Below are 23,633 nucleotides of genomic sequence, written 5' to 3' on the forward strand. Positions count from 1 at the left end.
ACAGTGTACTTCCAACCGAGATATAGGAACACCTTACACCATACCAAATAACTTCCCAGAACAAAGACAATAAAAATATTAAGGCGTGAATATATCTACTTATTAAGCAAAATAGTGTTGCATGAAAACAATCGTTGCACATTGAGAGGTAAATTTCTTTGCACAGACCATTTGCAGCCACAGGGTCTAAAAACTAAGGTCTTGTGCAGGTTTCCGTGTTGTCAGGGCTGGAAAAAGGAGAGATCCTTATTACGGCTTAGCTGTGCTGGCAGAAGTCCTGACCGCTGATGCAAGTTTAGTGGTCAGGCTGTGCTTTTATCAGCATACCTTTTATTCCACTTCGTAGTAGTTTTCCTCTGTTGGTCAAAAGTAAACTAGGGCCTTTGTGTATATTAGCAGGGCTAATTATCAGGGCTAGACTGAAGGAAGTACCAGAAAGTTAATATACAAATACAGAAGGGATTATTTATTTCTTGTACCGATTCCAAGGCACTAGTTCAGCCTGCACCAGCAGAAGCTGGGAGCTGCACACAGACTCCCAGTACCTCAAGCAGTGGCTTCCAGTACAGATTCAGCCAGAGTTCAGTTTGCAGCACTCGCACTCCTAATATGTCCATGAATTAGCGACAACTGCAGATTACTTGGTTATTATGAATTATCTTCATTTATTAGCTGTTTACATGTGCCACGGTAGTAACCGTATATGAAAAGGAACTGAGCCTGCACTTGTGAACACAACGGCATGCTAGCTATTTAAACGTCAGTCCCCTTTCGTTGACCAGGTAGTGTTTTTCACAAACAGTTTGGAAGTTGCTTCTTTTTTTTTTTTTTTTTTTTTTTTTTTTATAATGGCTCAACATTGATTGTATCAGCAAAGCTATTATGCTGAGCCCCTGCAGCAATTTGTCAAATAATCATCTCCTGGCACATTTTTTTTTTTTTTTTTCCTACAAAGGCGCTAATGATTACAAGCATGATTAATAACTGAACTAAACTGTTATTGCCGGGAAGTTCTTAGTACATTCAAGGAATCGTGACCTGTATAAAAAACAACGTTAAGAACAACAGAAGCCGATCATACTTCACGGAAGGAATGTACGACCTGTAGTCATGTTTCCTTTTACCCTGCCATGCTTTTTTATTAGATCTCGGGATAGTAACCTTACGTGGGTCATTCGTCGGTCAACTGCTCATCTCTACTGTTGTTCCAAGCAGGCTTCCCGAGCCACTACAGGAAGGACCGGATGATTTCTTTGAGGAATAGCACTATTTATAAAATAAATATAAAATCAGCTCTCTATTTTGCACAAGCGACAAGTTATGAGAACTCCAGCAGCTGTATATTTGTCGAACACCCGCCTCCTGCGAGTATAAATTGCACCTTACTGAGTAGAAATAAAATACAGTCCACCAGAGACTTTGCTGCAAGGTGTAGCTGCTTGTCTATGGGCAAGTAATGACTTGCGTTTTCAGCTGCTCCTTAGTAAGAGCCTTAGTAATTGGAATCAGTTATTCAAAACATCTCTAAATGTGATTTAAATGGCAAGGATTTAATAACATAGAAAGAAGTCATTACAGAGGTTCAAGCAGGGGAGAAGGGAATTCCGTTTTTCAGAGCAGAGGGAGAAAAATAAAGCAATTACTTGATGTAAAGGCCAGAAACAGGACTCCTGCTGTCACAGAGAAATCAAATCTGTCAGCAATTAGTGGGATCTTAGGAGGCAAAGAACCCTTCAGTGTTGAACAGTGAATAAGGGGTTAGCAATTATATGAACTGATAAAAGTGTTCTGGTTTTCAAACAGCAGGTTAACAAGGCTTACTTTTTTCATAACTTCATGCAGATGTGATGAGTCACACTTTGTGACATTTTTCAGGAGGACTGTAGGGAAAGGTAAGAAAATAATAAAGTACATTGCATTGCCCTCGCATCTAAGATGCCGCTGACTTACTTCTTGCAAAATGACCCACAGCACAATGACGGGGCCGGCCCCAATGGCTGTCACTGCGCACCGGGTGCGGGCAATAGCTTACTTAACTCTGCCTTTAAAAGTACTGCTTGTCTTCCATATGTGAGCACTTGTGTGACCGAAAAACCCCTTATAATCAGGTCTCATTCTGTTTGTCGTCAGACATACTCAGAAATCCCAGCAGAAGGTGTTTGTACCCTACAAGACTGATTCTTGAATAGAAGACTTCATACGGGGAAACGGAAACAGGCCGGGATTATGCCTTTTTAGTCTCGACTCTGGCTAATGCTTTAAACACTGTACAGACATGACATGATTAATTTGCACAATAAAAAGAATATTTGTCGGAAGCTGAAAGATGAGGGGGCTTTCTCACTATGTCGGAGCGGCTGAGGCAGAACTGGAACTCTGGATCGCATGCCTTTATTGACTTTACTAGGGAACTTTAAGAAGCAAGAAGCAGAAAGAGACTAGGAACTCCAGATATGCAGCCTGTACCTTGAAAAACATATAGGGAAACAGTGAGCTTTGAAGCCTTCGTCTTCATCCTAGCCTATCCTATTTTGTTCACAGGCACCAAAGCCCTTCAGAGCAGGAAAACAAAGGAGCTCTGGCAGTTTCAAAAGGCTTTCTCTCTCAAAACAGAGGGATGAAGTGTGTCTAGACTGAGACGCAAAATCCTCCTGGAATGTCTAAAGAAATTAGGGCTATTGAGATTAGCGGAGAAGGCCTTTCAGTGGGATCAACATACACAGAGAGCATTGCTTTACAATCATTTTTCTCTAAGTGCCAAGTCTGTCCACTGAAGCAAAAACCTCATTGGCTTTATGTTGGCTGCTTGGTATATGGTGCATGTCAGACTCAGACAGGCACAGACGGTGGGTTTCTGAGCTCCTCCAGCCTGGAGAAGAAACGGGAGTAGTTTGTGCCTGGTCAGTGAGTCGTACTGGGGCTTCTTCCCAGTCTGAGCCAGAAAACGACCCAAGCGCTGGCCACAGAAAAAACGTGGTCTGAAGCTCCAAGATGGAAAGGTGCAGCTGAGCTTGCTACCGTACTATCACCACATTCCTTACACCACAGAGTAAGGCATGATGCCCACTTTCTCATGATTTTTTACAAAACTGATGTCCTGCAGAGCTACGCTGGCATTGCATTGTGTATTAGCATATTGTTGGGTGTTGTCATGAAGGTAAATCAGAAGAAGTTAAAGAAAACCAACCAAACCAACCCTACAGTCCAGGTCAAGATTTCTCTTACCTAAAAATCTCCAAAGGCATCCTTTGCAGAAGGGGAAGTGGGGGCAATAATAGAAAATACCACATTTCTATTGGGAAGCTGATATTATCTTCCAAAAGACATGCAAATCATGTATCGAATCAACACAGGAGGAATGTCTGAAGGCGGCATTAGATCACTCCTGTAGCCTAGGCACTTTGGAAAAGCAACATTTTAAAGCAAACAAATTCAGATATATACCCTGAGAATGAGTAAAAATCCCTTGAACTTCATTAATTTCCCAAGTGATTTTCAATTCAGATTTTTCATTAATATATATTTTAGGTCCTAGGAAGATTTGGAAACCACCTAGTGCTAAAAAAGGTCAAAACAAAAGCACAAAAATGTGTGCATTGGAGGATGAACCTGCATCATCATGTGAATACATATTTATTTTTTAAAACAATTCAAATTCTTTTAAAAAAATATAATTTCCAGGAGTTTGTCCTGTGCAGTGTTCTAAAAAAAACCCTGTTTTTCAAATTGCATTGCAGGTGAATTTATATGAGCACATTTGTTTGTGTATGGAAAGATGGTGGATATACACGGGAGAGAATATTATTTCCTAACCCTTAGCCCACCACCCTCTTTTTCTCTCCTGTACACTTAAAGGATTGCTTGAGCTGAATATCACACTATCTGTGAAGAACTCCTTTTCTGATCCCTCGTGCTTTCTCTAGGATGAAGGAAAGCTTCCAAGGAGATTCACTTTCAAGTGAATTCATCAGGTTGCTCTGACCTGGGTAAATCCTTCGGATGTCATATCAAAACGCTCGAGATGATAGCTTCCCATTTCATCACCTTTTGAACCCAGTCCTGAGTTGCTTTCTGATCCACGCATTTTTGGTTCATGATGTGCGCGTTAACATGCAATTACCACTGATCTCAATAGCAATTCAAGTGTTCGTTATCTTGCCAGATCAGGCCTTGTTTTAGGTATTTCACAATCTCACATTAAGGAAGCACTAAATAGCTAGTGCCTATTGAAAAACAGAAGCATAAATCCCATGGAGGTGATCTTTTACACCAATCTTTTTACTGCAAAACCACTGAGAAGTGAGGAAAGAGTGATTATCAAGAAGAGAGGTTAAAAAAAAAAAAAAAAAAAAAAAAAGAGGCAAAATCTTGGCCTGTGCGATGAACCTAGATGGGGTATAGTGATGAGGATTACACGTTTGACACCTCCTGTTTTGCTTCTGGGAACTGGCAGTGAAATGTCTCTTCTAAATCCAAGTGCATGGAAACTGCCCACTCCCAAAAGAAGTTCACGCGGTGCTGAGAGCTGCTCTCCAGCGTGCGGGTGGAAGGAGGGTTCTCCACGGGCCGTTGCAACAGGGCAGGAGCTGATGTCCACAGTTTTGGCAGAATTTCCTCAGTTTCTGGTCCACATCTTAGAATTTCTAGGAGGTCTCCTGTCTTATTTTGGGAGTGATGTATCCAAATTTAGTAAGAACAAGTTTCCAGTTTCAGTCTGAAGTTTTGAGTTTTCTGCTTCTCTCAGAGTAGAGATCCACAGGATTTATTCAAGAAGGAGCTGCCAAAAGCTAGCAATCTTGCTGGCAATCCAGCTGTCTCTGCCTTCTTGTCTGGGGAAAATTAGTAGTTTTTAGGGAAAATCTTTGACGGAAACCAGCATGACTTCAAATTTCTTTGAACTTCTTCAGTTTGGCTTCAGGACAGAACGTGGCACAAAGACCACACTTGTTGCATTGCTTGCTGGTCATGGGCAATTTTCAGATTTTCATGGTGATACAACAGCAGCTCTCAGGGCTGCTATCTAAGAGGAGTTAACTCCTCTACGGGGCACGTAATGCCCCTTCCGTGGATCAGAGGGTGCCTATGGACCGCCTGGCCCATCCCTAGAGCCTGTTAGCCAGATGCCTTTCCACAAGCAGCTCCCTGAAAACTCATTTCAGTGATTTTTACAGCACAAGGCAGTGCCCTCCTACGGTTTCCCATGAAAATTTGTGTAGGTAGAGGGATGAGAATACCTATTTGGGAAGATCCTCTCTTCCTTTGCTTCTTGCAAGAGAAGCGAAATGGATGTGCTTACACCAAACGATTTTACGCCAGATTCCATAGCTGCGGTTTCGGGATGAATCAATTCAGGTCAGTGCCTTGGGACTTGCAAGCAAAGGCTGCCACTTGGGAGCTGCCGTCGAAGCAGGGCTGTGCTGGGATGGGCTCTTTGATAAATAGTTTCCTGCGGGTCACGCTAGTGCTGAGTGTCTGCAGGGGGTGCCTGGGCTTCCTCCAGGGAACCTGCCCCAACATCCTTATGGGGCCATTTTCTCAATCGCTCTCCAGATTTCAGTGATTAAGATCTTATCTTTGGCAACTTTCATCCTAGAATATCCGCAAACACTTTGCAAAACAGCACATAGCTATTTACCACTTGGTAAACTGATTGCATCAGACCGGAGGAGGAAATTTATTTCCTTGTGAAATATGATCTCATAAAAATCCCTCGGACAGCAGGCATTGCAATGAACTGTGCGTGGCATTGCTACCTCCAACAGAGGCTGGAGATTTAGCTCAATTATACTGCAGTTTGCCTTTAATAAAAAGGATTTTTCACAGATGAAAGCTTAAGTGTAGGAAACTGGGGGAGCGCCGCATCGTCCCCCCTGGCTTGCTGCTCTTCGTGGGGAATTTGGAGGGCGAGTTCCTTATCAGGTAACGGGGGAGAGGAATTCTTTTCGGGTAAGTCAGAAGCAAAGTTGCAAAATAACCTGCGCCATACAGATAGAGGCCTCTCCATTTCCAGAATTACGGTTTGCTTTGTTGCAAACCTTATCCAGATTGCAGATTTGAGGGATGATTTTAAAAAAACCCAACAAAACGACCAAACCACCACCTTCCCCTGCACTTTCTGAAAATGCTCTTTGTTAAATTTTACTGTCCTCACCAGCTCCCACCCCTTGGCTGTATTTAAGTTGCCAGCAAAGAGCATCGTGGTCCTGCTGACCCTAACATATTTGGCCAGTTTGCATCCAAAAGCGCCAGGCAGAAGCAGCGGGCTTTGTGCCTTTCTCAGTGTTATTGTTGGGCGAAATAGTCACTTGAAGGCTGGAGCTGGGAGCAGCGGTGTTCAGCATCCAGCAGGTTTCGGCTCTTGAGATGTGAAAGGCGGCCACTTGGGGTTCATTACACGGCGCGGCGTGGCACTGATGCCGCGGCATTGTGCGGCGCGGGAATCCCGGCCGCCTCCTGGCTCCGGTACAAGGGCTGGTTTTCTGCCTGGATGCTCAGGTCTCGCTTTCTTTCCATTGTGTCGCCCGGTGTCCAGAAATAAAGGATACTCGGCACGTAGGGAGCGGAGAGGGAGGAAGAAAGGAGTGTAATTTGTAAAGGAAATATTTCCACTAGCCAAAGTTTAAATTGACTAAATCGGTATTTAGTCAGCCGCTTCACTTTAAGAATTGTATTTATTATCTTACAAAATATTTAAATAATGCTAGTTCCTTCCTTCCTCAGGTTTTTATGTATTTTCATCATTTATTGTGGAAATGACTGCCTCGTTCAAAAAAAAGTTACAACAATTTTCTACATAAGTGTGATCAAAACCAGACATATATTGCTTCTTAAAAGTGAAAGAAAGAGTCTTGTCATAATTATTTTGAGCTTGCTAGGTTTAAAAGGGTCAACTGTTTCTGTGAGTTTTTAAATGTGATGAACAATGGTTTTAATCTAAATGGTTTTAAAGCGATCCTGAGAAAGCCCTCGTTCATACGAAAAACCAGACCAAAATGGTTTCAAGAACAATTTGGGAAATTCTTTTTTTTTTTTTTTAATGCAGAAGAAAAACAAGGGCATTTTTAATTAATGCTAACTTGTTGAAGAGTACTAATACCCACTAAAATTTCAGCAGTCATACTGGGCTCACAACCATCTCTGCTTCCAAGAGGGCTTCCAGCCAGAAGGCAGCAAGCGCATCCCTCCGCTCGGCGCGCGGCTGGTCCGGGAGCCGCTGGGGGAGGTACCCACATACCAGGGCAGGGCAGACACACAGCCACCTGCAGAGCAAAGGCAAAAAGGCCTTACAGAAGCAACTTTTATAATATATACCGCTCGTTAACAAGTCAAGTATTTTAAATTAATACTTTGCCAGCTCATTTGTTTTCATTCAGGAAGAAAATATTCTACGGCTGTATTCGCGTAAATCACCTTTTTTTGATGGGTTCCTGATGCCACAGGGCTTGTTGCAGTGGAAAAGAATCCCCCTTGGCTCCAGTGATCTCTAGTCAGGTCTCTGGGGTTTTTTTTTTAGTTTAAAAACCAGAGCCTATCCATCATAATAAGACTTTGTTCTGAGGCTGAGGGTACAGGCTGTGGACACATAGGCAGCCGCAACTGAGATAATAGCTAAGCAGGTGGTAATTATTGTGATTAACCGCTGTTGCTTACCTTCAAATTTCAGGCAGTTGCTCTGTTTTAGCAGACCTCTTTATTGCGGTGCCTTCCCTGGGCGTTCAGTGTCTATCTGGGATGGGGGTCTTTGCAGTTTGTAAACTCTTTCTGTGCCCTGGATGCTATTACTCGTGTATTTATACAGCACCTAGTATAACCTGGTTGAAGCCCTGTCGTATATCTGCTAAATAATACCAGCCACAACAGTTGTAATCTGGTATTTTCTAAGCTGTACCTGCAGTTGCATTTTTCAGCAGTTCAGTCACTTGTTGCCCAGGCAGAAAGAAAACTAACCACAAGCACTGATCTTTCTCTCTATTAACCTCAGGGCTTCCAGCTTCGCTCCTCCCTGCTTCTAAATCACTGTTTATTGCTATTTTTACAAGAGAAGATTAATGGACTTAAATGGGCACAGGTAATTCTGCATTGTTCGAAGTCTCTTCAAATAGCACCTGCTGTAAATTCTTCAGCGCTCGTTATCTCTGCAGCACATCTCGATCTTTAAACAGTTTGTTCGGTGGAGGAAGGGTGTGAAGGGTCACAGTGCCCTGGGAGCTTTTCAAAAGCATCTCTTCGGCTTAATGGATGCTGCGCTGCTGGTTGGGAGGGCTTTGCTTTCGCAGGTTCTCAGCCAGACTGGACATTGTGCGTCTCTCGGAGCCGGCGTGCCTCTCGGAGCGAGCTTAGGTTGCCGCTCCAGGGTTCACGGAGGCTGTGGGAGAAGTGCCCATACTAATGGTTTTCAACATTAGCTTTTCCTTTTGTAATTTCCTCTCGTTCAGTACGTTCAGCTCTCAGCTGAGCTTTGTTCCAATAGCCTGGGGGGGATGTGACTTCACCGAGATATAAAACACACACGCACAAAAAGAAAATGCTTGAAAAATCGCAATGACATGGCTGGGTTGGTAGCTTGTGATTTTCTGAAATGAAATGTGCCTAGACAATGAAAATTGAGCCAAGATACTATATTTTCCACGCAACCTTTTTAGCCTTCAAAGAGGCTCCTTGGAAAAGCTGCACGCCAGTAAGCTACCTTCCCGATGCAATCATTTTTCGCAGTCCTAAGAGGAAAGCGCACAATATCGTGGCTACCGTTGCATTAAAGAGGTGGGCTCACGTCTCAGCAGGTCGAGACGGATGGGCGGCAAGAAACAGCAAGTGGCAAAGCCAAATGGCAGAAGGTACAGCACCGCTCGGCGGTGCGCGTGTGGGGAACGGGCTGCCACTCCAGCTCCGCACACACCGAGGGGTCGGCGGGGAAACCGTGCCCCACGCAGGCACTAATGCCTCTGTAAATCAGCCGGGTATTCAGGGATGCAAATTAGCTGTGCCAGTGCAGAAAATAACAGGACTTCTGTGTCTAACTACTTGCAGGTGGAAAACCACGGGCAACGTTTCAAGAAGTGGCTTTGAAAGTTGGCCCATTGCGACCATAAACAAGAAACTAAAGAGCTTTACAGTATGTACTTACAGCTTTTAATTTTCTCTCCCTGTTCACAGATATCCGAGTATCTCGCACACTCGCGGACAAGTATTTTGATTGTTCAGCCCTGGTTTTACATTTAATAGCCTTGCTACCTTCTCCCCACAGCGATCACATTCTGCTCCCACATGTGGAACAGTTTACGTTTCTCCTTTGCATAGAGGTGGAAGGCGGTCGGGCTCAGCTTTCACGGTGAGCAGAACGGGCTCGCAGGCTTTGTCCGAAGCCCGGCAGGAGCCCGGCCTCACCTCCACGAGGACTGCACGACAGGTTCGGCGTCGCGGAGAAAGGGCTGGGATCCAGTAGCGCTGCCCGAAAACAAGATTTCTGCCTCTTCCGCAGCTCTTCTCTAGCCTGGTGGCACCGAAGAGTCATTAACAACCGGCGCAATTTTAAAGCAACTTGTATTTACACATAAGGACAAGGACTCATTATCGTTGTCATCTACATATTGTTGTTTTACATAACAGCTGCAGTAGAGCAAGTGCACTCTGGTCAATAGTTTCATTTATAATAAAGTAATAAATTAGGAATATTTTTCCCTTGACAATAAGTTTTATGCCAAGATTTTATGTAGCTTAAAGCAAGTTGTCAATTAGGCTACTTAAATTAATTTTTGGCAGCAGTTAATTGGAGCCTAGAGTCTTTTGTCTTTAAACAGCTAATCCTAAACAAGAAAATACAATGATTAAATGTTTCTTAAACAATATTATTCACAGAATTTAAAATATAGCATTTAATTAAGATTTGGACTTGTTAATCTTTTTTTTTTTTTTTTTTTTTTTTTTTTTTAGAGAGATTAATTTAAATTTCTTCAAATAAAATTGCTACCATGACTCTGACAAAACTGGCTTACTGCAAGGCTATGGTCTGAGACCTTCCAACACTCCTACAGCTCTTATACCCAAAGGCAAATTATTTTGGATTGCTTTCTAAAGAGACATATTTTGTCCTCTCAGAGAAGCAGGACATTCCCATTTGAGCACCAGAAGTCTAAGAGTTGTGTTCACAGGATAAAAATTCTGTGTTATTACACTCAGGTACTGGTAAATATGCTAAACAAATAAAAGACTTCAGTAAGGCTTCCCAGCATGGCCAGCCTCTGGGCAGGAAACCAAGAATTCTTAAAACCAGAAATCACAGAGGTTTTCTTCAAAAAGGCCAGTAACAAAAAATTCTGTCCAAGGTTATGATTAGACTAATGTGCTTCATATCAATGAAATTAGAGCAGCTAGAGAAAGGTCTCCCAGTCTTGATTTAAATTTTTTTCCAATTCTGGGAATCTGCTGTATTCCTGGTTAAATGTATGTATCACGACTTGCAGAGAAATTAGTCCTGATAGAGTAATATTCCCGATTCAATCTCTTCTTTATATCCACCATCAGTTATGGAGAGTGAATTAAGGCACAGTTCTTTGGTACGTTACACAGGAGTTAAGATTAGATAATTATAAAGCTTCCTACTATGAAATCCTGGAAGCTAATTTGTAAGTAATGAATTAATTAAAGAGCAAAAAAAGATGATGCATTTTAAATGATAAGTATATCTAGTCACCTTCTCTTTCATAATTCTGGTCTTCAGTGCCTCCTTCTTTACTGACAGGGAACATATATCGGGCAGACTTCATATACTTAAGAACTTCTGGAGCAAGACCCTGTTAGTTTAGGTACCCGGCACATACATAACCACCGAAAACCAGTCACTTCTAAAGAAGAAGGCACAGACATAGAGAGAGAGTGTCCCCAGCTTCAGGGCAACGGCAGACCTCACACCGTATTTTCTTTTCTCTGCTAGAGAAGGAGCGTTTGGGGCTCCAGGCACAAAATGCACTGTTTGAACTAACTTTCGACCCAGCTCTCTCGTTACAACTGCCACCATCCATGCGAAGGGAAAGCCCGTTGCTACTGGTTTGTGGTGGGAAAGCCCATTGCTACGGAACTCATAGACAAGAACAGCAGATGAAAGAAGCTAGGAGTAATCCAAGCTCAACTACTTTGGTTTGAAACCAAGGAATTGCTATTAGGGAACCATCATAGTGACTTCTTTCACAAGAGATGTGCAGTGCTGCCAGTCCCAATGTATTCAGAAAGCCCCTCCTCATTTATGGCATTTTCAGACAAAGAAATGTTGAGTTCTTTAATTAATGTCTTCATGTGTTTGAGCTTTGCATTCTTGACCACTTCTTTGCAGCCAAGTAGCTAGAAACCTCTTCCCTTCACTTTAAAATAAAATTAAATTCGAATGCATTTACAAGACTCTAGCAATTGGGTCTTCAAGAAAACCATCAAAATTCATGAGTCATCCTAAAACCACAAGGGAAGCTAAGAATGCTGCTCAAGGCCATATGTCTCACAAAGCAAGAGCACTGCTTTTTAACAGGAAGCACTGAGCCTGGTTGTTATTTGAAAATTAAGAGGAGAGCTTCTCTGTTATGGTGGTGTTTTCTTCTGTCTCAATGTCATCCAGCACAGCAGCACTGAATCAGTCTACAAAAAAAACCAAAGGTGAGAATGACTGAAATCAAATGTGAAAAGAACAGGACTGTTGTCATTGTTCAAGCTGATTGAAATGCAGAACAGTCTTTTCAGTTATTTAAAAACAATTTCACTTCACTTGTGAAAAATGATTTTTGGTTTGAGACAAAATGATTTAACTTTTAATGAAAACCCACACATTGGAAAGATGGTCATCAAATATAGACTCAAAATATAGTATCAAGATCAAATGCTTACTCATGGGCAACTGCTGAAAAAAACTCGGGCTATATAAATTAAAAACAGATGCTTTAAATTAAAACACATAAATTACCGATGCTGATATTACTATAAATTTCAGTGATGAAAATACATCACTCAAGACTTTAAGGGAGATTCTAAAGGTTATGTATAGGAGTATTTTGCATTATTAAACAAAGTGTCACCTGAAGACGTTCCCTGGAAGAATGTAGGAGGTAAAGTATCTCAGGTTATTGTGACATGATTCAACTACTATTGCTCTTTTTATTGTGAGTCGATGTTGCCTATCTTAGGCATTTCTTTGTTTAGTTTCTGGTGTGTATTCAGAGGCTGAACATAGAGCCCTGTGTAGCTCATTCTATTTCCAGCTGGACATATACTTTCTCCTTACCCCTATACAGAGAACACAGCTGGAACCAGTAACATCTCTGCAAATGAACTGAACTTTTAAGTTCAACCATTGTATCATGCTCCAGGCTGCTTAGTGTCTTTCTAACCCTAGTGTAATTTGGTGTTATTTCCACTAAATAATGGTCAAATCTTGTATATATGTATGGAAAGCTTCCATGTCCTCAGGATAGTGCACCAGTTAAAAATATCATTTATCTGGAGCAAACAGTAAAAACAAAAGCTGTATTTATAGCTCATTATTTTAGAAGGGTGACATTTACCTCCAGCTGGAGTATTAGAATTTTGCGTTAAGCAGTTTTGGTTTTGAACAGTTTGAAACAGTGCAACAGTGTTGAAAACCATATATCAATATAATAAACAGATGTTATAAATATATAAAATATGTGTATACATGTATAGCTGAACTGTGTGAGTGCGCAAATATATATAGATATTCTCACACATACATGCATGTGAATATAGACATTTTCTTAACTACACACATATGAAGTACATTTTATTAAAAAGAATCCAAATTTTCCTATATTTATTCTAGCTGTTTATATGAAAGCTTCTTCGGTTTCTTTTAAAACCATTTTCAGACTTTTCTATTATGACCACACAATATTTATATTCTATATCTAGTAAACTGTTTCTCATCTAGGACTTTACTAGATACAGATGAAGCATTGCTTAAAGAGGAGAAAAATAAACTCATAAAAAATGCACCTTGTAAATACCATAAAGTATTTGTTCGTGAGTTTCTTTGAATTCTCTGTTTGTATTATTATTTTTAACTATCAGTAGGAATGCAGTATCAACAACTGACATAACCAGAGGTGGAAGAGGCAAAAATGACAGAGATTCCCTGCTATTTTTCCATGCTGCAATGTTTGAAGAACATTTGAGGTGCTTGCAGTCCTTGATTTATAAACTGACTGCAAGTTTTTTTCTGATACCCCCCTCCCCCACACACACCAATTTCTATTTCTGTATGAAGGAAGATATTTTTTACTGTAAATTGACATTAGCTTCTTGATAAGTGAACTACCTGAAGATGATTTGTTGGTTTTGGACATCCAGCTACCATTAATTTATCATGGGATTGGGCATCAAATCCTTCAGCTATCTTTGGAAGTATTGAAAAAATCGTGTTACAGAAACAGGAATTTATACACGGGGGTTTCTTGTTCATTTAAAACACTACTTGTAAACAGTAAAATTAGTTGCTTCAGCAATGAAAGTAATTCATTGTCTGCCTCAGTCAGTTATGCTCTCTGTCTCTAAAGGCAGAACTAGTGACCTAGCACGGTTTGCAAAGCGCAGATGATTGCCCATATGATGCTTTTCTTTATATATGAAGGGGAGCTTAAAAACCAGCTTCCTACGTCAGGAAGCTCTGCCAGATTATCTTCAATAACCCAATGACAGGATTTCACCAACCCACTGACTTCTTCTGTAATGAAATCGTAGCTTCCAGAAAACAACAGAGGTAGAGAGCCCCCAGTTTTCTGATTGTTTTTGCCCATGGATAATCACCAACACCGTTAAAAACATACATCTTTCTCGTAACTGAAGTTCACCCAGCTGTAACACCAAAATCTCTCTTGTCGTTAGACCCTTTTTCAAAACATGTAGAAAAATGCTCAAGCTACAGAATTTTGAGCATTCCTCCCACCCTGCCTGCACTTCACCCTCCTGGTGGCTACCATCCTCCACTATTTCAGTAGAACAACCTTTTAAAAATAAGACCATGTATTTTCCTAATCCACATTTTGTCATTCTTCCTTTCAAGCTTATGCAGCAATTTGAAGCTGAGCTAACCTTCCTATGACCTTGAAAAGGTAAGGGAAAACCCTATGTTAACAATTCTTCTCTCTCCTTATTTGGGTAAACTAGAAGCCATGAGAGCCTTTTATTGACTTTCACTATAGTTTTCACCCTTGGCAGTACAACTGAACCTGCCCTGACCTCTTTTGACCAAGCGCCTTTGTCCAACAAACTGTTCAAAGCATCTTGCAGCCAGATGTGAGCCCCCACACCCTGAGCGTATATGCTCGACTGTACAGATCTCCTGCTACCTCCCCTGACTGCTTCTACCGCCAGCAATTGCCTTCAGCTTGCTGCCAGCTGGCCTGATTCTGAGATAAGACCCACTGGCCGGGTTAAGAAAATGACACCTGATCATGGGGCTGGTCTTGTTCCCATGAGCTGCACCCTCTCTGAAGGTTCAGTTGCGTCTTGAAAAACCACTCCGGGCTGAAGAAAATAAAAGCAGCACCTTCCACAGGCCGTGGGAGGAACACGCACAGTTCCCCTCTCCTGCCCTTCTAGCAGGGCTTGATCTCCTCCAAGGAGCGGAAGACTGCCTGCCTGGCAATAGCTCACAAAGATCTCAACCCATCATCCCATGTTTCTCTATCTCAAAGAGTGCCCGGACAAACTCCTACTGTCTTGTGACATACGTGGCACCGATCTGCCTAGAGCTTGGCTACTTGATCTCAGGGCTGTCAGGATGCAGGCAAACCCAGATGAAGCGAGTCAAACAGAAAGAAACAAAACCAGTCCCTCTGCCTTAACACTTGCCCAGAGCTTACGCTGACTTCTGTGGCTTTGGATTAGATATTCAGGACTGTTACTACCTCTTATCGTATGTACCTAAACTTCTTTGAATCACTTTACTTCTTGCGTTCATTATATTATTTTATCCCAGATTTCTCTGGGCAAGTATGGTTGGTTTTCCTTCCTGTTCACTAGCCATTTTGACCACTTTCCAGTCTTTTGCACTCTTATGGATGTATTCAGATCCTGAGCTCTGTTTAACAAAGTACTGCTTTCAGTCCTATTTTGATCCCATTTCAGTCTTATTTCGGCTCATTTCTCAAGAGACTTAGACATCCCTGTGTCTGTCAGCAACAAATATTTATTTATCAGCTTTTTCTCTGACTCACACAGTGTTGAAAATCTCAACACTACTCATTGCAAACACAGCACTTCTTATTTACTCCACGGTTCTCCTTATACTTAGCTGCCATCTCCGTCTCCCTGCTCCACTTGAGTACATCCAACATCTGGAAAGCAGATCTATCCCTGAAGTCAATCTGACTCACATTATCTGGAAATAGCCTGGTTCCATTATAACAAGACCTTCACTGCCCCATTGCCTTCATGGCTGAAAGACATCTCAGCCAATGGGGGCATGGATTAATGTCCTGAAGGGAAAATGTGCAAACCTTCTCATGAGCATTTTCTTCTCTGTATGAAAGAACCATCAGCAACCGAACCTTCCTTGTAATTCTTCAATTAGGCATTCAAAATTAATTTCCACTCCCTCCCCAAAATGAGACTCATGCAATAGTGAAACCACTTTGAAAATACTTGTTTAGTAGCAAATCCACTAAAGGAGAAGGGCTTGCTACCAAGGTTTGATCTACAAGCCAACCAAACTCCTGCCAGTAAATACTGACATATTCTCACCTGGCAAAAATAAAAGTGGGTATTTTTAAGTTTAAATATTTACATACCTGTGAGATTTTCAGCCAGCTCTACAGGATGTAATATTGCTGATAGTCCTTGGAAAAAAAAAAAACCCAACCAAAATATGAAACCTTCTTTCTCACCCCTTCGACCCCCGTCAACACTGTTCATTTGGATCAGGTGTTTTTGAAGTTTGCACATGGCAGTCTCATTTGCATTTAATGTCCTTCAGATTACTTCCTTTTTGTTGTGCTAAACACCTCTCTCAGTTGAGTCTAATTTGATGAGGTCATGCTGTGACTCCTGACCCTTTGGGTTCTAAATGAAACCATCTGACAAAAAAAGTAAGTGGAGCGAGTCTTGTGCCTGTTCATGGACATTTGATATTTGCAGATGTGCAGCGAGTTTTACAGACGAATCTTTTGCCAGGCTAATGCTTGATTGGAGAGGTGAAAATAAGTGAATTCCTAGAGAGAATGAAGTATTCCAAAAACAAATAGGTCATGGTAATCCAGCCTCCACAAGTCCACTAGCTAAAATTAAAATAAATCAGAAGAAGTAAATATGACCATTATCTAAGTCAAGGGAATCCTAAGTTCCAAAAAAGCTTTTCAGCCCCCCAAATGACTTAATATCTTGGTGTTTTCTTCAAATGTTTGTGAATGGAAACACCTGCACGGCTTGGCACGGCGACCCTGGGATTGTTTGGTGGCTCAGAGGTGCACATGGGAACCCTCCACCTGCTTCGGCCTGAGGTGCCCACTCTGCCGCGGCGTTTACTGAAGAGGTGCATATTTATTTCCAGTTGTTATACAGGAGGTCAGCCTGGACGATCTCATGGTCCTCATCTGGCCTTAAGAGTCTGGATCTGTTCGTATGGCTTTGAAACGCTCTCAAACGCCGATCGCTTCATTCCAGGCTAATTTTATGTAGAGGGAGTCACGGGAACATTAACACATATGGTCAAATAAAGAGCCAAAATGCTATTCCAGACATTTCTGGCCCCCAAATAGATCTGTGTTTTACTAGAATATGATGTTATAGAACTGGAAAAAGAAATAAGTAAGCTCGGAGATTTCTTCAGAATATTTTTTCAGCGTTCCTCTGCTCATCACCCGTTACTTTGAGAGGCTGGAAGTGGGAGCATGCTTAAATAATATTTGGGGTTTATCCAAAATACACCGAAACTGTCCGAAAGACCTCATCAGTGAACACTAGATGAGGCCATATATCTCTTTTTATTTGTAACTCTTCCTGTGCCAACCCTCCCGTCTTCCATATACACACGTCATTTCGCCTATGAACGCTATGGCTAATTGTACAGCTGCCTGTGGTATGCATGCCCTCCGTAGCAAGACTATTTCAGAATTATCTGACTGTAGTAAATCATCTTAAAATACACTGTAATTAAGTAGGAATATGCAAAGCATCAGACAGATTATCTCTGAAATGCATCAAAGTACATTATATTATAAAAAAAAAATTAGGAAAATCTGTAGGTCATATATTCACTAAACTCCTCTACCTTATATGAAAATGAGTCATTTTCCATCATACCCTGGGGGTGAGGAGGCTGTCAGATAAAGAAATAAAAGACACTGCTAGTTAAGAAGAGCAGACCATGCCAAATCACTAATTAAAATTTAGATTTTTTGTGTAGAGAGCAGGTGCATATGCTAAAAGCTATTCCAGAACTGGACTAACTTTTACCTCACTTTTTTTTTTTTTTAAATGCTATTTTACAGACCTGAGTAAGGGCCTCAAAGACTGAATGTATTATTGAACCAAAGTCTTAGATGTACACACATAAAAATGGAACACTCAGCATTGCATCTTAATTTTCAAAGAACATATTTTCAATTAATCTGACAGCTTCTGAAAGGACAGGTTAAAAAATCAATTTAAAAATTATTTTTAAATGGTATCATTGATCAAATTATGTTCATAACATTCAGGGCTGAGAAACAGATATATAAATATATTTAGTTACATCTTAACACAGCCTTGACTCTTGCAGTTTCAAGACCCCATGTCTTTTCAGTTGTCCACTAAATTAACTGTGCACCTAATAAGGGGCCAGAAGGAATTTATTATCATTGCTGTGTTCATTATGATAGTTCTATGAAACTTTACCTGTTCAAATCTGAGCTATGTTTTTCATTTATACATTAATTGTATAGACCAGTAGTCAAAATGGTTCTTTAGAAGTAAAGCTGTTGTTAATGGAAAGGAGCAGTGGTAGGAATTACAGCCAAGCAGCCATAGCAGTCCTAGTAATTGCAACCTCATCAGCACTTACAGAAATGTGAACTATTTTGACACATCCATTTCTATTCATGTATCCCCAAATCCTCAAAATTATTTGGAAGAGCTTTACTCCCACTGCCTTCAGCAGGAATCACAGGATGAATCACAGGAGGAACCGTACCAGGCTCTCATGAGAGATGCTGAAACCCCCAAACTCCACAGGAATACAAGAGAATCTGAAGGACTCCCCAGCTACAACATCTACCCCTTGGATGTCCACAACTGCACACAGCTGCAACTGAGGAACTGTGATTTGAGCAGCAGCTCAGTCCTGGGGATGTCTTGGAAAGGGGCGATTCAAACAGTGAAAAAATTACATACATAGGTATGCACAGGGGACAACAATTTAATGTCAATGTTTCAACTTAGAAATGTAGGACTCTAAACTTGCATCTGAGTGCATTCTGGAATTACATGTAAAATGCATATTCATCAGGATTATAGCAAATTTGGGCCTAAAGAAAGAGTGGGATTTTCCTTGTGTTTTGTACACTGCAAGAGAGGTGGGCCAGAAACACATGCATGCCTGCTAGCAAGTGAAAGCCTGCTGATACCTAAACCATTGGGGGCTTTTTCCAAAAATGATTTATCCTTATATTACTTGAAGATTACTCATGTAATCCTGTTTGTAAAGCTGAAAGAAACTGTAACGTGCCTCCTACAAATATTCATCTGAATCCTTAAATGATTTTTTTTTTTTTTTTTTTTTTTTTACTATGTTCACATGCCTTTGGTGTTTACTTTTCCATGGAATTCCTACAAATGCATTGACAGGGTCTGCAAGAACACTTTTTCAGCAAACATGCTGGAATACTATTCTTTGTCTGTGTTTCTATAATTACTATTCATATTACAGAAGTCTTCAGAGATGCCAATCAGGCTACGAGCCATATCATAGCAGATCAAATGAGAATGACAAGAACTGTACCAGAAACCTGATCCTGTGTATAACACTCTCAATTACATGCATGGCTCTTCCCCATGGAGGCAGAAATCAGCTGCTTCTGTAACACTCCCAGCTCCAAGTTGAAAGGGACATAAGACAGCAAAGATTAGAAGTGGGAGAACAATGCGCAACATTAATCTTCCTTTAGCTTTTAAAGTTTAAATCACGGAGTAATGTCAGCTCAAATGGTCTCAGTAGGTCTTCTGTGAGTATCCCCTTGATTTGAAATATTCAGGTTTTCATGGCGACAGTGGTTATGAGAAACTCTGTTGCCAATGTATTATGCCACCATGCAAAAAAACCCCCACGCAAAACCACAGGGAGTGGAGAGCCGAGGAATTTAATAAAACCTGTACAAATCAAAGCATGCATTAGGTGGACAAGACCTGGCATCATTTTGTTAAAGTCAGGCTCTACTCAGTTAATAAACTGGGGGAAACTCTAACACAGAACCCCACAAAGGCGCTCCTTGCTGTGCCTCCTGTCCTGGAAGGGGGCTGCCTGGCAAAGCAAATAAAATTGTGTCACATGACGTGTATTTTCCTCATTAAAAATTTCAAATAAAGATAAAATTTCAAACAGCAAAGTTGAAGTCCTAAGCAGAATACGTTTGGAAGCCATATCCATTTCAAAAATCCACCTCAAAATTCAATATAGTAGGCAGCTAGGAACAATAAAATAAGACCATATGGGCTTGGATCAACCTATTAAAAGTATGCTATGCTGAAGGGCTGAGGCCAGTTATTCAGCTATTATCTGCCTTTAGTGACCTTGAGATGTGATCATTTGATTGCACCAAAGTCAAATTTTCCAGGCTCACTTCTTCACGTCTGTGAAGTTGTAATCTTTGAGTATCCCAATACATACTAATTTTCTCCAGGATATAAACCCACAAACAGCGTTGGTGCACTGTCCCACAGTGCCAGAGGCTGCGGCAAACAAATTCTGACACTGAATCTCCAGCAGAAGCGAGGCAGAGGGTATGCTGAGGAAGAGTGAAGCTTTACTGATTCGTATTGCAAGTCTGGTTTAAGACGTTCGTTTCTATCAGCATAACTAAACTTTTTATCGACTTCTGATGCATTTTAGAAGTGATTTCACTTCTCAGGGGATTATTGGAAATATGTTCTTTGTCTGAAGCCCTCTTAGAAAGCCACCCTCCTCTCCAAGAAATTACTGCACTCGGAATCACGTCTTGTTTAGGTCACAACCAAAAAACATCAACAAGCCCAGTCTGCGCCCCTATCGACCGTGCGTCAGGATTACCGACGATCTGGAAAACAACTCTTGTTTGAAACAAAATGCCCCCATTCAACTTGTGTAGAGCGACTGTCTCACCTGGCAGAGTAGGAGCCCCTTACCACGGAGGCAGCTCCGCCGCACGGCGCCAGCAGGGACGGCTGCTCCTGCCCCACGCTTGGTGCAATTCCTCACCCTGTCCCCAGGGATGTGCCAGAGGATGGGGACAAGCTCTGCCCTCCCTGCAGGCACCGGTCCTGGGCTGTGATGCTGTGGAGAGCTCTGGGCGCCCATGGAGAGGGGTGAAGAAGATTCCACGGCATCACCCCCTCCCACGCCTGTGTCGGCCCAGCGGCGTGGCGGGTGGGCAGAGAGGTTGTCCTGCCCCACGGCTCTCTGTGGAGGCCCCACATCTTCACCAGAGGGCCACGGCGGGACCTCACGTTCAGAATTCATCTTCCTTGGTCTGAAACAGGCCTATTTTGTCAACCCTCAGGACATGCTGCAATGCACATTTGTTTTCCCAAACTGAGAAAAACTGGGAGAACTCTGGCAGGAGATCACAAAGACTGGAAATTTCTTTTCATCTGCTAGGTTATGATTTATGTTAATGATTGGGCAAAGGAAGGAGGGGGACTCGAGAGCAGGCTGTCTGTATGGCAAGGAAATCTCTCCAGACAGTGGGAAGGAGCACTCAGCACAAGGCGCAGGCACCACTGCCTTGAAAATAAATAAGCCGTGAGAAAAGGCAGGTGGGTGCATGGCAGATCCATTGGACAAAACTCTCTCTGCGGAGAGCGCAGGAGAAGCAATCGTTGCTACTCCTTGTAAATTGTAGCCGGAACTGTGCCGGAGTCTGCAGAGGGATATCCAGCCCCTGCAGTGATCCCCTGTGCAAAATATGTTTCTTCCAGTTTTGCTCAGGGGACCAGGATTTGGCTGCAGGACACAGGCAGAAGTAAAAGTTCAAATGCAGTGACAATTACGTATCACGGGAAAGCTCTTCTTTTCCTCTGCCTCGGAGTGAATTTCTTCCTGAAAATGCTACTTATTTCGTTATACCCTGAGCTCGAATCCTTTGGTGCTGTAAATTTCAAGCTTGAGACACCAATACAAATCTCACAGTCTTACATACACAAACTTTCCACGCCCACAGTTTATCCATGCAACTTCAGCTGCAGCTTCTTTTCTAATTCATTAAGATCTAAAAGATGGTGGAGGGAGAGGGGAGATGAGGGAGGAGGAGGACAGGAGAAAGATGCAAACATTGAAACACTTAAGCCTAGATCTTCCAGGGATCCACAGCATCATTCCCAGTCTAGCAGCCGATGATTAGCATTTCAGCTATGCATGCTAGCTCGGATTCAGCAGTGAGGTGAAGGAGATCTTTACCCTCTCTCATATTGGTGGGTATCCCTCAGGGCTCACCAGTCTGCATAGGGTGAGCCTGAGCCTGTGCTCAAGCTCCGACTTAGTGGCTCTGTGCTGCACAGAGGTGCAAACGCGCACTTGGGCTGAGCTTCAGCTGATTCTGCTTCCATGGGAAAGACGGTGCTGTGGGGCACACCTGGGTTTTGCTGGTGTGACTGGGAGGGGTGTGGGAGGAGGAGAGCCAAGACGACAGCCAGTAGCAGGAGTTGGGGTCTTTCTAAGCACTCTGTGGAAACTTGGGGTGAGATTCCACGGGCAACAGAGTCACACAAATCCCAGTGACAAGAGTCTCTTATTGAGGAACCGCCTTTGAACACCTTGAGCCAACCAAGGGAAAACAGTGCTTACACTGGTGCACTGCATGCAAGTTAGATCTGGGCCACTCTACCTTCAACTTCAGTTTGCTCACAAAGCTCTCCAGTTTGGTATTTTCCCATGCGGACCGAGCCTCTACGTCACACGTGCAGAGGATTTGTCTCTGCTTGGGCTGACAGTGCCATTCAGCCCAGGTTCCCTGTTCACGATCCTCAAGCCCTGCATGACGACCTGCTTCGCTGGGATCTCTCAAGCACAGATAGAAGACCGAGGACTTTATCACCACTCCTATCCCTCCATTTCTCCATGAGATGCCTGAGGAGCATCTCAATTTCTACATGGCTGCGCACGCTGTGTGCCTGCCAGCCCCTTTTCAACAGCTCCAGCTCTGCATCAGTGTGGAATGTCACTGAGGGGTGCCTGGATGACATACAACCAAAAAAAAGCGTGTAGAAGCTCTGTAGAGACTGAATGGTTGCTCAAAATCAACCTATTAATGGCTGATGCTACCCACCACCGCCCCATCTCAGCAAAAGATATTCTAGCAGAGGTGACCTTCCACTTAGAAAACCCTAAGGCTTTACTCTAGTATGAAGGTCCCTTTCTAAAGCTATTGTGAAAACAAGGGAAACAAAACTTACATCCAAGAATCTTAAGGACTTTCTGCACATTAATTAACCCCGCAGCACCCAGAGTGAGACAGGGAAGTGTAGTTAAACCAATTAAGTCACAGATGAAGGGGAGAAACTGGGGGTTTAAGTGCCTTGCAGATGGAGGGACTGGAACCCAGGCTTTCTGGCTCACAGTCTCGGTTCGACTTCCCAGGAGTACTGGAAGTAAAACTTTCCCTGTAGAGCTGTCGCTCTATGAAATCAGCTTGGCAGTGTGTGACAGACATAATCCTTTTCCCATATGTTTTATTTTCTATAAATAGAAAGACATCTCATTAGCATTCTGTAACTTCACGAGATAAGGAGAATGAACAAACAGACAAATAAATATCTGAACTATTTCCAGAGAATTGCCTGAAATTCCAGGCAGCCTGGGAGGACAGCACTGGAGTCAGCCGCCTTCTTTCCAATTTGATATCACCTGCAGTGCCAGTGACTGGGAAAATATTTCTCCAAATGGCAAGGGGTGGTTAAGCCCCTTACAACACACTGCACCGCTGAGGGTGAAACAGGCCATGTACCGCAAAGCAGTATTTTTTTGGTTGGGTCATAGCCCAGAAACTGCGTAATCCCAATCCTAATCTTTGCAAAATCAGCTAGAAAATAGACAGATGAAATATTGTCCATGTTTGGGATGTTCTCACCCCGCATCGTAAAAGCTGTAACCCTCCCGGTATTCCTGTGAAACCGTGATGGCTTTCTTACCATTGTTATGGTAGCGTTACAGAAGATTTGTATGACCCATGTTTCTGAAGATCCAATACTGTTGGGACTGTTCTGAACAGTTTATCGTGGTATAGCCTGGCAAAACAGAAAATAGAAAATGATATGGTTTGTCCTTGACATTAAACAATTATTTTAGTCCCAATTAAAATAATCTTTCGTATGATTATACTAAGGGAAAAAAAGGGAGTCTATTTTATATTTGATAATTGGCTGAAGGTTTCTTAAACAATATAAAAAATCCAAGAACTGCCACACTAAAT

This window comes from Accipiter gentilis, chromosome 9, assembly GCF_929443795.1.
Source record: "Accipiter gentilis chromosome 9, bAccGen1.1, whole genome shotgun sequence".
Lineage (NCBI taxonomy): Eukaryota > Metazoa > Chordata > Aves > Accipitriformes > Accipitridae > Astur > Astur gentilis.